Below are 13,722 nucleotides of genomic sequence, written 5' to 3'. Positions count from 1 at the left end.
CTGGGGGGTGGAGGGCCTGGGTCCTCAGGGCCCTGAACAGGCAGCCGTGTGCCTGTGGGGTTCAGAGTTCTAGGAGAAGGATTTTTTTTTTTTTTGACAATGTTGGGACTGGAACCCAGGGTCTCATGCATGCTAGGCAAGCACTCTACTTATGCGCTACGTCCCCAGATCAGTCTTTTTGTGTTGTTTTGTTTTTGTTGTTTTGTTTTTGAGATGAGACTCTCACTAAATTGCTGAGACTGGTCTCCAAATTTTGATTTTCCCACCTCAGCTTCTGGAGATGCCGAGATTACAGGTGTGTGCCCTGGCGCCCCAGCGAGAGGGAGTCTTGAGAGAGATGCATGCTATTTCCTGGCCCCCATCTGCTTCTGCGGGGTTCAGCCTCTGCAGTTACATCAGCTTGACCAGAATTCCCCTCTTTTCCTCCTCTCCTCCTCTGCCAAGAACCCCCTCATCCCAGGTACCACCACTTTACCTGCCATCCCTCCCCTCTGTGACACCCTCCTAGAGGAACCCTGAAGAATTCCCATTCCCAGGTGACAGAGTGCGCTCCTTTATGCAGCCTGCTGGGCTGTGGAGTTAGTTCCTACAGCTGTGGTTCTCCATCTTCCATTCTGCCCAAGAGAATCCCAAGGGAAATTTCTTAAAAATATCCACGTCTGGGCTCCAGCCCCTGCCCTGGGTATCGGACACAGAGAGTGGGATGCAGGTCCTGCAGGGTGTTTTAAAGCTCCCCTGGTGATTCCAGTATGCAGCCTGGGCAGAGAACCAACGACTCCCATTTTTCTTTATGACTGAAGATAAGTCGGGGAGAGTGGAGGAGCGAGATGATTCAGGGGAGAGCTGGGAGGGCCTGACCCGTCTACAGATGGTTGAGGAGAATGAATGGGGTGCAGGCAGGGTTGGGAGGTGCAGAAGAGCTGGGGATCACCTGCGGAGCTAAAGCAGCGCCTACCCAGCAACACACAGGGACCCTGACTTGCCTGGTCCTGGTAGTCAAATGCTGGAGGTTTTCAAAGGGACCCAGGTGATTCTCCTGGGCAACCAAGGCTGAGAACCAGAGCTCGAGGCCAGGCCGCAGCCTCCTGCCTGGGAGCCCCACCAAGCAGGTGTCTCGGTGGCCTCCGCCCAGTATTGACAGGCCAGCCATGGGGGAGGTCTTGAGCAACACCGATTTCCACCCAAACCAAACAGGAGCACGGGCACACCCAGCCTCCCTCCTGGGAAGGTGTGTGAGTGGAGCTGCTCTGCAGGCTGTAGAGCTAGGTGGCCTTTGTCACTCTTGTCCTGGGGGACTCCCCGAGCTGGGCCCTCTGCCCCGCCCACCACACAGTTTACTCCGTTTAGTGATGAGAAAGAGCGCCCTGGTCACCAGGAGCTGGCCTTGCTCTCACGGTTGGGGCCTTGAGAACCCCTTCTGCGCAGGCAGTTCACAGACAGCAGCCCTGGCCAAGGCCACTCCGACTGTGAAGATCAAGACAAGAACCACCCGGTAGTACTGTCTGAGCCGTCACAAACCAGAGTATGGTCCCAACCACAAAAACAGCCAGTCATTCCCCTAACCTGGTGACTGTGTTCTTTGCTGTTATGCTGTTGTTTACAGCCTCATCTTGATAAAAATTAAGATAATCCCAGATTTACTCATGCTTTACAATCCAGTGCCAACTCCTGCTTCCTTGAACCGTCCCTTAAAGCACCCATAACAGCCCAAATCATGTGACTCCTTTCTAGCATCCTCGTCCTGAGGTGCCTGTGGTTTCCCATGGCGTACCATCTCCCTCCACAACACACCAACGACCCCAGTTCCATGTGTATTCCCGGTGGTTTGGGGCTGAGAGGCATCCACATCATAGATTTTGGAATCGATCCTTCCAGACATCATTTTTTTGTGTGCACATAGACAAATTTTTATTTTGAAAATGAGGGCACTATTTTGTACCTTTTTTAAAAAAAAATTAACAGTCTCCTAGGAAAATTATCACCTGAGGACTCGTTAATACCGCTTTCTGCTGATGTCTGGGGAGGGGTTGGTTCTGTTTGTGTGGTGCTGGGGATCGGACCCAGCCCCTCAAGCATGTCAGGCGCTGCAGCGTTGAGCTGCACCCTTAACCTGACTTATTTCTTGTAACCCTTTGAAAAGAGGTTCTCATGCTCTGCTATCAGCTGCTGGCTGTCTTGAGCAAATCTGAGAGGATCCTCTCTCCTCCGGGCTAGGTGTGGGGAAGACTTGAAATTCTCACTCACCACCCTCAAGATGTCACCCTCCCAAAGATCAGGGGTATGGAGCCCTTGGGTCTCTCTACTCTCAGAACACCCACTGCCTGAGAGAGGACTCTAAGTGGGATAGTAGAGTTTGAAGTCACCGACAGATTCATGTTTCAGAGGAAGGTCCTTCAGGGCAGTGAAGCCAACTGTCAGAAATGGAAGGTCCCTTCAGCTCTGTGAACTGATTAAACACAAATCAATCGATGCCAGGTAATAGGCCTTGTTCCAGCTCAGTGCCTGTCAACCTGGGCTGTGGACCCAGATCACCTAAAGTCTGGTCACCACATAGTCTTAACTTCATCAGTCTGGGCAGGTCTGAGATTGTGCACTTCTAACAAGCTTGACAGGGACGCTGCTGCTGCCCTAGAGGCCTTCACAAAGGCCAGGACTGACCATCTCTGCAAGTCCCCAGCAAGCCCACCCTTACTGTCGGCCAACAGGAGCTGGTGACACCCAAATGACATCTTGAGGTCTGTCCTCTCATGTCCCAGAAGTCTTCAGGACCATTCAAGGGATGGCACCACACCTGGCGAAATGCCCGTTGAACAGTTAAAACAGTAGCTTTAGCGGGTGTGGTGGCGCACACCTGTGATCCTGGCAACTCTGGAAGCTGAGGCAAGAGGATCACAAGTTCGAGAACAGCCAGGGCAACCTGGGGAGACTCCCCCCCCGAAAATTAAAAAATTAAAAAGGCTCGGGATATAGTTCAGTGGTAGAGTGCCCTGGGTTCAATCCCCAGTACCACAAAAAATAAATAAATAAAACAAAGTAAAAATAAAACGGCAGTTTGACCTCACAAACCTGGCTCATGTTCAGCCCTGCTTGGGTGACGTGAGGTGGCATAGACAGGCAGGCTCCTACCTTCCCGTAGAGGACTTAACAGCATATTTAAGATCCAGACAGGGACTTCACCAAAAACCTGGCCATGCTGGCAAACTTGACCTTAGACTTTCAGCTTGCAGAACTGTGAGAAAGAAGTGTTTGCTATTAAAGCCTTCAGTGTCTGGTATTTTGTTAGAATAGCCGAGTTGACCAAGATAGCCTCTTATCTTTTCCTTTCTAAGGGAGTTTTTGCACTTAGTCCCTATATTAGCTTCCTCTCTCTGTCTGTTAGAACAAATTGCTACAAGAGGTAGCTTAAAACAAGAGAAATGCATTCTCTCACAATTCTGGAGGCCAGGAGTCCAAAGTCAGCGTCAGCCAGCTACCCTCTTACCACAGTTTCCCTTCTTCTGGTGGCTCCCGTCCTTCTTCAGCTTGTGACTTTATCACCCCAATCCCTGCCTGTCCTCAATGGTCTTTGCCTCCATATTTGTGAATTCTCTTTTGCTTCTTTATAAGGATACTTGGCACTGGACTTAGGACCCACCTGGAGAATCCAGATGATCTCATCTTGAGATTCTTAATTACGATCATAAAGACCCTTTTTCAAATTAAGATCCCATTTAGCCTGGTTCAGAGGCACACGCTTATAATCCCAGCAGTTTGGGAGGCTGAGGTGGGAGGACTGCTAGTTGAGGCCAGCCTCAGCAATTTATCAAGGCCCTAAGCAACTTAGTGAGGCCCTATCTTAAAATAAAAAAATAAAAAGAACTGGAGATGTAGCTCAGTGGTAAAGTACCTCTGGATTCCATCCTTAGTACCACAAAATAAAATTAAAATAAAAAATAAATTCACATTCTCAGGTTCGCCAGGTCAGGACATGGACCCACCAGAGACCTGCAGCATGAGTGTCTGGACACACTCAGCTGTCCTCTAACTGATTCTCACCTAAACTGACTTGTTTGCACTTAGTGCAGAAGCCATCTCTCACCTCTGGGGACACACTCCCTGCTACGGGTCCCTGATCCATTCCAGATCCTGGAGGCAGATGTGCTCCTGCCCCCTCGGAATCCTCTGGAGGCTCACCCACTCCTCGGACGTCAGACTCAGGTTCATTTCCACCTGAGGATTTGCAGCCTTCCCCCCACACAAGTCTCCCCTCATCGCTGCCCTGTCAGGGTGGCTCTGCTCAGTCAGTCTGCTGGGGCTTTGGACCCACAGTTTGTTGACAGAGATTGAATTGGAGATGTGGGAAGGGAAGAGACAATAGTCACACTGGTCACATTAAAACAGCTACTCACGCTGCCAGAGCACCCACCATATTCCTGGTGCTTTTTAAATCTCCCATGACTGAACGTTATAATCCCCACAGCATCCCAGACAGCGGATGTTTTTAGGCCCCCTTCAGAGGCAAGGGGTATGAGGCAGAGGATTCGGTAAACTACCCAAGCCTGGCAAGTCCCAGGGCCAGGGATTCGAACCTGGGTTCGGGCCCTGACACCCTCTTTTAACTCAGAGGAGACACGGTCTGGGCTGGATGTTCCTTGAGATCTGAAGGACTTGCAAGATGTGAGCGCTAGCAGCGCTGCTGAGGAGGGGTACTGAGTCAGTTCTCAGCCCCGGTGGCTTCTGGGAATGCCCAGCATTCCTCGTTATGACCTGGGTTTGATGGACTGCACTCCTTTGGATAGATGCTGGGCAGAGAGACTAGGCTGTGTAGGCCCTGAATCCTGCTGTCACGTCCAGCCATCTTCTGTGCCTGCCCATGCCTCCCCATCCAGCCCGGGTCGTGCTTTATCAAGCAAATGAATACATGATGGAAGGTGGTGCTGGAAGACACAGAGCTCTGATTTCCTCCCAGCCCTACCCCATCCTCTCCCACCACACACAGGAAGGAAAGCTTTTCTTATCATGCTCCTGCTGAGGTTCTGAGGGAGAGGCATGTGACCCAAGGAGGCTGGAGTGTCAGAGAGCACGAGAACTGCCCAAGCCTAAAAAGGGCAGATGGGGAAGGCTTGAACCCTCACTCTTCCTCCCCACCAACTTTTTTTTTTTTTTTTTTTGTGGTGCTGGGGATCCAACCCAGGGCCTTTGCACAAGCTAGGTAAGTGCTCTACCCCTGAACTAAATCCCCAGCCCTTTACTTTTTTTTTTTTTTTTCTTTCTTTCAAGGTTTGACTCCTCTGCAGGGAGAGACCTAAGGAGAACTAAGAGGGCAGGGCCAATATCTGGAATATCCTACAGGGTAAGAGAAGGGTCACCACGGGGTTCATGTCTCACAGTTTTACCAAACCCAACCAACCACACAGGCCAGATCTAAGAGGTTGTTCCCCTGGAAGAGTGATTTCCAGCCTGTCAGGAATCAGCAAACGAGACATCTAAAGGCAGGGACAGGGGACAATTGCCAACATTCTCAGATCCCTGTGGCCTGGCCCACTCAGTGCACCTATCTCTGTGGGAGGGATGAAGTTCCTGGCGTGGACAGAGGAGTACAGCTCTTCCCTGTCAGCATTATTTTCTAGTGGAAATTTCACAGACACAAGCCAATTCTTGGAGGTAGGAACCTGACAACATAGAATAACAGAGTTGACAGTAGATATTCCTCCTGAGCAAAACCAGAATTTTCCTGGGCAGCCAAGATTAATAGACCAGGCCCAGGTTTTAGTGTCAGAGTGAACGGAGTGGGATTTCTGGCCCCGCCACTTGCTAACTGTGCCCTGAGGAAGGTGCTGTAAACTCTCTGGGCTTCAGTTTTGTCTTCTGTAAAAATAGAGCTAAATGCCCCTCACAAGATTGATTCTCAAAGACATGCTCTGTCGCGAGCTGTCCTTCCTTCTCAGTTCTCTGTGGAAGCCTCTCAGGCAGGCCTACCCTCGGCTCCCTCTCTCTCCCTCCTTCTTCCTCCCTATTGGCTGAGAAAAGAGAGAGGCCTGCCCCACCAGAGCGGGCACAGCCGGGGTCCTGCCGGTCACCTGGGCCTCCACAGGGGCAGGCCCCACTTCCGTGGAGGGCAGACCCCACGACCCCCTCCCCAGGGCTCCTGAGGAGCAGGTGCCACACCCGCTTCCCAGGGCACCTTTGGGTAGTGCACAAATAACCAGTTACCCTGCTAATTCCCGGATCCGCTCTGCAGCTCCGCAGGCCCCAGGGGGTGTGTGGTGACCTCAGCTCTGGAGAATGTGGGGGAATTTGGTGAGAAGCAGAGCTGAACAGCCAGGCCTGAAGGGGAGATGGGCACGGGCTGGGGAGTTGCAAAGGGCCCGTTGAGATGTGGAGCAGTGTCACTGCAGCCCTGGGGCCAGGGCGACCCTGCCAGCCCCTGGGGCTCAGACCCTGGCCTCTCCCGCACTGCTGACTGCCCCAGAAGCCTGAGTTGTTTTCAGGTTGTTTTCAAAGCTTCCTACTGTGGCCACAGGGCCCCGCCTGCCCTCCAGGGAGACATGCTGCAAGAGGAAGCCCAGGAGCTTTGCCCAGGGCCCCAGGTGACAGTCCTGAAGCCAACCTCTGAGGCCTCACTTCCCTGGAGTCTCCTGCCAGCTACTTCACGTTCTCCCTCCTTCCTCTCTCCACAGAGAGGGATGTGAGAAGAGACCCCAGAGAAGACGGTCAGTTCCAGCAAATCAAAATACAAGGTGGTCAGTTAAATTTGAATGGTATCTGGCAATCCTGGCCCCCTTTTATTTTTTATTTATTTATTTATTTATTTATTTATTTATTTATTTATTTATTTATTTATCAGTACTGGGGACTGAACCCAAGGGTGCTTTACCACTGAGTCTATCCCCAATTCTTTATTTTATTTTATTTTTTTTTAATTGTTGAGACAGGGTCTTGCTAGGTTGCTGAGGCTGGCCTTGAACTTGTGATTCCCCCTGCCTCAGCCTCCGGAGTTGCTGAGATTACAGGTGTACACCACCACACCCTGCTTTATTTTTTTAGATTCTTTGAATATCCCTCTTCCCTGCTTCTGATCTGTGAGGAGATGGAAATAAGGGCACAACACAAGGTATTAATGTTTTTCACATTATTACAAAATTAATCCAGTCTTAAATCCAGAATGTTATTGATCTTTGCAAACATTTCTTCAACTGAACTTTTTATTAACTACGTATTTCACAGTCTCCTATTGTATTACAAACCTCCAGTGGATAATTTTTTCTTCGCTTTTATTATTTTTGTTACCCATGTGTAATTTGAAAACATCCTGCTGGAATATAGGAAGCCACTCTAACCTCATCTAGTTATCAATATTGTTGAAAGAAATATCCTTTTACCCTCCTTTTTGTTTCGTTTTGTTTTGGTTTTTTGGCTTGTTTGTTTGAGATGGGACCTCACTATGTTGCCCAAGCTGTCCCCAAACTCCTGAGTTCAGGCGATCGTCCTGCCTCATCTCCCTAGAAGCTGGGACTATAGGTGTGCACCATCTTGTCCAGTCTCTTTACCTAGCTTTTCTTTTAAGAAAAGCCCACCAACATATACCTTGCTTCCCTTGGAAAGGCACTTGAGTGGGCGTCCCTGGAACAGATACCCCTGGGGTAAGCACAGTCTTGAAAACTCTGGACTTGGAGTAGGTGAGGATCTAGACCAGATTCCACAGCCCAGGGTCAGAGGAAATTCTCTAGTTGGATATTTTTGGGACTGTGAGGACAAGTCCTTTCTATTTTTGCCGCCTTCTACTCTTTTTCCCCACCTTTCCTCTCAAAGAATAAAAAACATCAATGATCCAACATCTGGGGTCACAGGATGGGGGTCATGGGGGACAGGGCTCCTCCAGAGTGGCTGCCTCTGGATCTGAGCTGCTCCAAACACTCAGCTTGGATGGTCTGCTCCTCGGTCCCTGGGGAAGAAGTCCAAGGAACCGCCTGGCCTAGCTTCGGCAGCACCCTGGCAAGGGACCAGCTTGGGGCCCTCTCTGAATTTGCAGGGGAGCTGCCCCTGAATACCCAGCTGGGGCCGGAAGTTCAGAAGCCAGCGTTCTGACGCAGCCCCTCCTCAGCCACCTACGCAGGCAGAGGCTCCCTGGCTGGCGGTGCAGCTCCCCAGCTGGGGCTCCCCGCTCCCCGCCTCTCTGCACCTCCCCTCCCAGGATTCCGGGCACTTTGCCAGGATGCCTTCAGGAGGCAAGGTTGCAGCGTGCCCACAGCACAGCTACCTTGGCTGGGGAACGTGACACAGGACGCGCCACCCAGGGTAGCTCCACTGAGCTCCCAGGTGGACAGCAGGGCAGTAGCTTCCTGGCTTCCACCTACTTTCCCTGAGCCCTGACTGCCGAAGCTTTTCTTCCATCTTTTATCCTCTTCATCCATTAGGAAGCACAGTGGTTAGGTTCTCAGTCTGGAGCGGAGATTGCTGGGTTCAATCTTGCCTCTCCCCTACTAGTTTGTTACCTCATCTGTCCGGGCCTTGGTTTTCTCATGTGTGAAAGGGGGATAATAATCACCGTTTCCTAAGGCTATTGTGAGAATTAACTGAGGTGATGCATGTAAAGACCTTAGAAAAACACTTGCCACGTAGGAAATTCTTATTAAACAGGAGACATTAGCTCTTGTCTAGATTTGCCAGGTGTCACCAATTTTTGCTCCCTACAGTGAGAAGCACACACCCTAGGCACTAACAGGGAGACAGAAATTGAAGTTGTGGTCCTTGTTTCCCCCGTCCTGGGGTCCCTGGGAGGGAGCCTGAAAGTACTTGCAGGGTAGATTTCTGTTGTGTCTCAGAACCACATTTGTATGAACCCTTTAAGGGCTCATCCTGCACAGGGGGAAAATTCCACATTAGATACCCATGCCTCCCCCGGGCAGAAGCCAGAAACTCAAATTCTCAGCCTTCCATAGGGCAGGGAACCACACAGACCAGGCTGTGCCCAACAGTAGGGTTCATGGAGGCCCTGCAGAAGCCAGAAGCTGGGCCCAGTGAGGGCAAATGCTCTCCTGTATACATACTTTCCTATACTTTTCTTTCTTTCTTCTCTCTCTCTCTCTCTCTTTCTCTCTCTCTCTCTCTCTTTTCCCTTTGTAGTACTGGGGATTGAGCTCAAGGGCACACTACCCCTGAGCTATACCCCCAGCATCCCCAATCCTTTCTATTTCTTATTTTTGAGACAGGGTCTCAAAGTTGCCCAGGCTGGCTTGGAATTTGAGGTCCTCCTGCCCCAGCCTCCTGAATCACTGTGGTTACAGGTGTATGCCCCTTTTCTACAGGTATTGTGGGCTGAATTATGTCTATCCCCATAAAAAAGATACATTGGAATCCTGACTCTCAGCACCTCAGAATGTGACCTTTATTGGAAACAGAGTTTTTGCACATGATCAAGTTGAGTTCATTAGTGTGAACTTGATCCAATGACTGTCCTTATAAATAGGGAAACTTTGGACACAGAAACAGATATACACAGGGAGAAGCTAAGTGAAGGTGAAGGCAGAGGTCAGGGTGACACTTCTATAAGCCACGGAGCACTGATATTGCAGCAAACAACGAGAAGCTTCAAGAGAGGCATCGAAGAGATCCCTGCTCACAGCCCTCAGGAAGAACCCACCCTACTGACCCCTTGACCTTAGACTTCTGGCCTTCAGAAGTGTGGACAATACATCTTTGTTTAAGCCGCTCAGATTGTGGTGCTTTGTTAGCAGACCAATGCAGAGGGGGGACTCCTATGTCTTGTGTCAAATGTAAGCTCCCAAGAACAGAGAATTTTGTGTTTTATTTATTGGCACATAAATGGCACCCAAGAAATGTACGTTCAGTAAATGAATATCTTCTTTATAGTTCCTAAGTGCTAGACATACATCATAGGCAAAGGTCTCATTCAGAGGTCCCATGCTTCTTGTCCATTACCACCCAACCTCAGCTGCAGTCCAGAGGGGAGACTGCCTGCCAAGCCCTCCACAGACATAGGCAGAGCCCGCCTGAGGCAACCCGACCTCGGGAGTGTGTGGCAGCAGATTTTGGTGGCTGGCTGTCTAGCTCTGTGGTTATGAGGCCTGGCTGGGAACTGAAGAGACCTTAGAAATCTTACCCCGACTCTTTCATGTTAAAACACAAAGCTCACAAGGCCCACTGAGGCCCACTGAGGGTTTAAGTAACTCCCTGACTGGCCACTCAGATGAACTTCAGGTATGGCTGCCAGACATGTCAGCGTGGACTGTTCCATGCTGTTTCGCCTCCCCAAAGGCTTCTGCTTCCCCTCCCCCAAATCTTAACAGGGTCACACTGAGGAGAACTTGGTGGCAGGAGAGACTGTGAATTCTGAAGAGAAATAACAATCATGCCTATGTACTGTGGTCAGTACAGAGGTTGCTTTTACATATTCCAAGGCTGATTTCTTTCAGGCCTGGTCTGATTTCTCTGTGGTAATGGCTTGAGGTGCGGAGAAGTCTACAGAGCATGCTTGGCGGGTCTGGATGTGGTTTGCTTGGGGATCTTCTCCCACTGAGACTCTGAGTGTGTGCGTGCACACCTGGGAGTGTGTACATGCGCATGTGTGTGAGACAGAGACAGAGAGAGAGCGTGTAGGGGTTGAGGAGAGCAGAGCCAGGAAGGCCCTTGTCCAGAGGGACCAGGAGCTGCCTGTGCCCTGCAAGGCCAGGCTGCCTGCTCAGGACCCTCCCATCTCCCTGTGCAGACCAGCCCATGAGGAGGACTGAAGCCACACGATGGGTCACTGGGAGTCCATGGGCCCTGCCCAGCAGGGTTCAACCTACACCCAGGTTGAACACACCCAGGCTGGTCTGGGAATGGGTGTCCTTTGTGTTAAGAAATGTGAGCCTCCTGGATTCCATATGGGGCCAGGCGTGTCCTCACAGAGAGCCCTTTGTGCCTGGGAGAGGGTTGGCCCTGTTTACTCTGGCAAATGTCCAGGTACTGCCCACCTCCAGTACCCCGCCCCGGGGCTCCCCACCTTTCCTCTCCAGCTGCACCTCCCTTCCTCACAGGGTGCAGCCACCCTACTGAGGGCAGGGCACTCAGGAGGAGGCCTGGGCTGTGCCAGAAGCATAATCCTGAGAGCCCAGGCTGAAGGCTGGGACGACTCCAAGGCCCACGGTCGGGAGAGGAGGGGGCTCTGGCTACAGACACCGCTGAAGCAGGTTCAAAGAGCAGGGGCTGCTGCAGACCCATCCTGGGGCCTCAGGGACAAGAGAGGGTCACCGAGCCAGGCCAGAACTTGGGGCCTGCTCTGGGGCAGCAAAGACCTTCCACTTCCAGTTCTTTCCACTTGGGGAGAGGGTGGGAGGCAGCATGATGCAGCTTGTTGCTGAGACACCATCACTGACGGTCCATGACTATAACCGCAACTGTTCATGTTTCTTTAAAAAAATAAATTTAAGAAACCCAGGAGAAATCTCACGCTTGTCAGTCTTCCTCCCCCGCTGTCGGCTCCCATTATGAATCCGTGGCATCTTCTGCTGAGAGTTAATTACACGTTGTGTGAAAGATGCAGGGCTTCCTTGAACACTCTTTTCTTCTTGAAGGGTTCTAACCCTTTGGCTGCCTTCCTCTGCTCCCCACTGTGCACAGGAAAGCCGGGGCGCTTGGAGGAGCCCAGCTGACCTAGGTCCTCTGCTGCTGTGAGCCCAGCTCTCCCCTGCTGATGACTGGGGCCTCCTGAGCCACTTAGCCAACAACAGTTCTTCCGTCTGTCTGTCTGTCCGGGGCTCCTTTCCCACTGTTGGCGGTCTCACCCTGCCAGTGCTGGATCATGACAAAGCACAAACGCAAGGTGTTACCTCCTCAGCACTGGGGCCTCTGCAGCCTAGTTCCTCTGGCTTTCGGAGAGGGAGGGGTGCAGACGTCTTCCTGAAGCCATCTGTGGGAAGGCTCAGAAAGGGATTTGACCCCTTCCAGGAGGTATGATGCAGACCGCAGTTGCTGATCCTCATGGGTTTTTTTCCTGATTGCTCCCACACATAGACAGGCATTTCGCTGTAGGGATGCCTCATCGTTTTCCCTAAGAGGCTATGAGCAACTCCGGAAGCAACAAGTGTGGACTAATACCTTGAATGATCACCTATTTGCTGTGAAGAATTTCACCTACTTAGGAAATGGCTAATTGCATGGCCGTTGGAATCTCTCAGAGCATGTTACAACTGCCCTGGGACTTGACAAGTCACAGCATCTCAGAGCTGGAAAGACCTTCTCGGCCACCCCCTGCCCCAAGACATGACACACCTGAAAAGCAGAGAATCTTCTGTTTTGGAACATAGTTCCCCTATGCAAGTCAATAAAGGAAACCTCAAGGTTGTGTTAAAAGCAATCCTATAAAGCTGGGCATAGTGGCACATTCCTGTAATCCCAGTGACTTAGGAGGCTGAAGCAGGAGGATCTCAAGTTTGAGGCTGGTCTTGACAGTTTAGGAAGACCTTGTTTCAAAATTAAAAATTAAAAGGACTGGGGATGGAACTCAGTGGTAGAGGGCTTCTGGGTTCAATATCCAATGTCATTTAAAAATTTTAGTCATGTCCATAATTATGATCTGCAACTAACTGCATGTGGAATGCTTGCTTTTTATGGTGCAAACCTTTTAGTGGGCTGGTGTCTTATTACAACTACCTTTATTCATGCTGAACTAGTTAGTATCTAGTCAGGGATGTTACCCCATTTTCGTTATTAGCCTAGCAAGCCAGGTGCAGTGGTGCAGGCCCATAATCCCAGTGACTTGGGAGGCTGAGGCAGGAGGATCATCAGTTTGAGGGCAGTCTCAGCATTTTAGCAATGCCCTAAGCAACTAGCAAAATCCTATCTCAGAATAAAAAATAAAAAATAAAAAGGGCTGGTGCTTCCTCTTCCTGTAAGCGACTTGAGGTGATCTGTGAAAATGGTTCACTACTCTCTTGACCCAGAAAGCCCCACAAAATCATGCAAATCAAGAGGTTCAAATCTTTAAAAACACCTGTGAAACTGTGCAGGCCATCAAAGGATACGCAAATTCCAAAAGCCAGCAAGTACCTGAAAGATGTCACTTTAAAGAAGCAATGTGTGCCATTCTGGCATTACAATGGTGGAGTTGGGAGGTGTGCCCAGGCCAAACAGTGGGGCTGACACAGGGACGGTGGCCCAAAAAGAGTGTTGAATTTTTGCTGCACATACTTAAAACTGCAGAGAGTAATGCTGACCTTAAGGGTTTAGGTGTAGATTCTCTGGTCATTGAACAAATCCAGGTGAGCAAAGCACCCAAGATGCTCAGCTGTACTTACAGAGCTCATGGTTGGATTGGCCCGTTCGTGAGCTCCCCTGCCACACCAAGATGATCCTACTGAAAAGGAACCAACTGCTCCTAAACCAGAAGAGGAGGTTGTACAAGAGAGAAAGATATCCCAGAAGAAATTAAAGAAACAAAAACTTTTGGCAGGAGGGAGATCCAAGATGGCGGACTAGAGGGAGGCTGTGTTCCTTGTCGCTCTGTAACTCTGGTTTCAAGCAGAGGATATCTGTTTCTTGGTGAAGCAGTTTTTACTGCTTATCGATCCCCTGCTGTTTACCCCATTTGTCTGCTGTGATCACCTGCAATCTGCCAGTATATAGATGCCTTTTTTGAGTGCAGATTGCTCACTGTCAGGTGCCTATCATCCGCCATTTGCCTGCCTCTCGCCTGTCCATTGCCTGCCTTACTCCTATCCATCACCCAACGCACGAGGTTCA

At 50.6% G+C, this 13,722-nt stretch overlaps 1 pseudogene; it reads left to right on the top strand.

Moving 5' to 3' along the window:
- The first annotated feature begins 12,898 nt into the window (after positions 1 to 12,898).
- Positions 12,899 to 13,425, top strand: LOC124960625 (60S ribosomal protein L17-like; annotated as a pseudogene).
- Positions 13,426 to 13,722: the final 297 nt, after the last annotated feature.

Source organism: Sciurus carolinensis, chromosome 1 (assembly GCF_902686445.1).
Source record: "Sciurus carolinensis chromosome 1, mSciCar1.2, whole genome shotgun sequence".
Lineage (NCBI taxonomy): Eukaryota > Metazoa > Chordata > Mammalia > Rodentia > Sciuridae > Sciurus > Sciurus carolinensis.
Note: the sequence above shows the minus strand (reverse complement) of the source record. Positions and strands in the feature narration are given on the sequence as shown.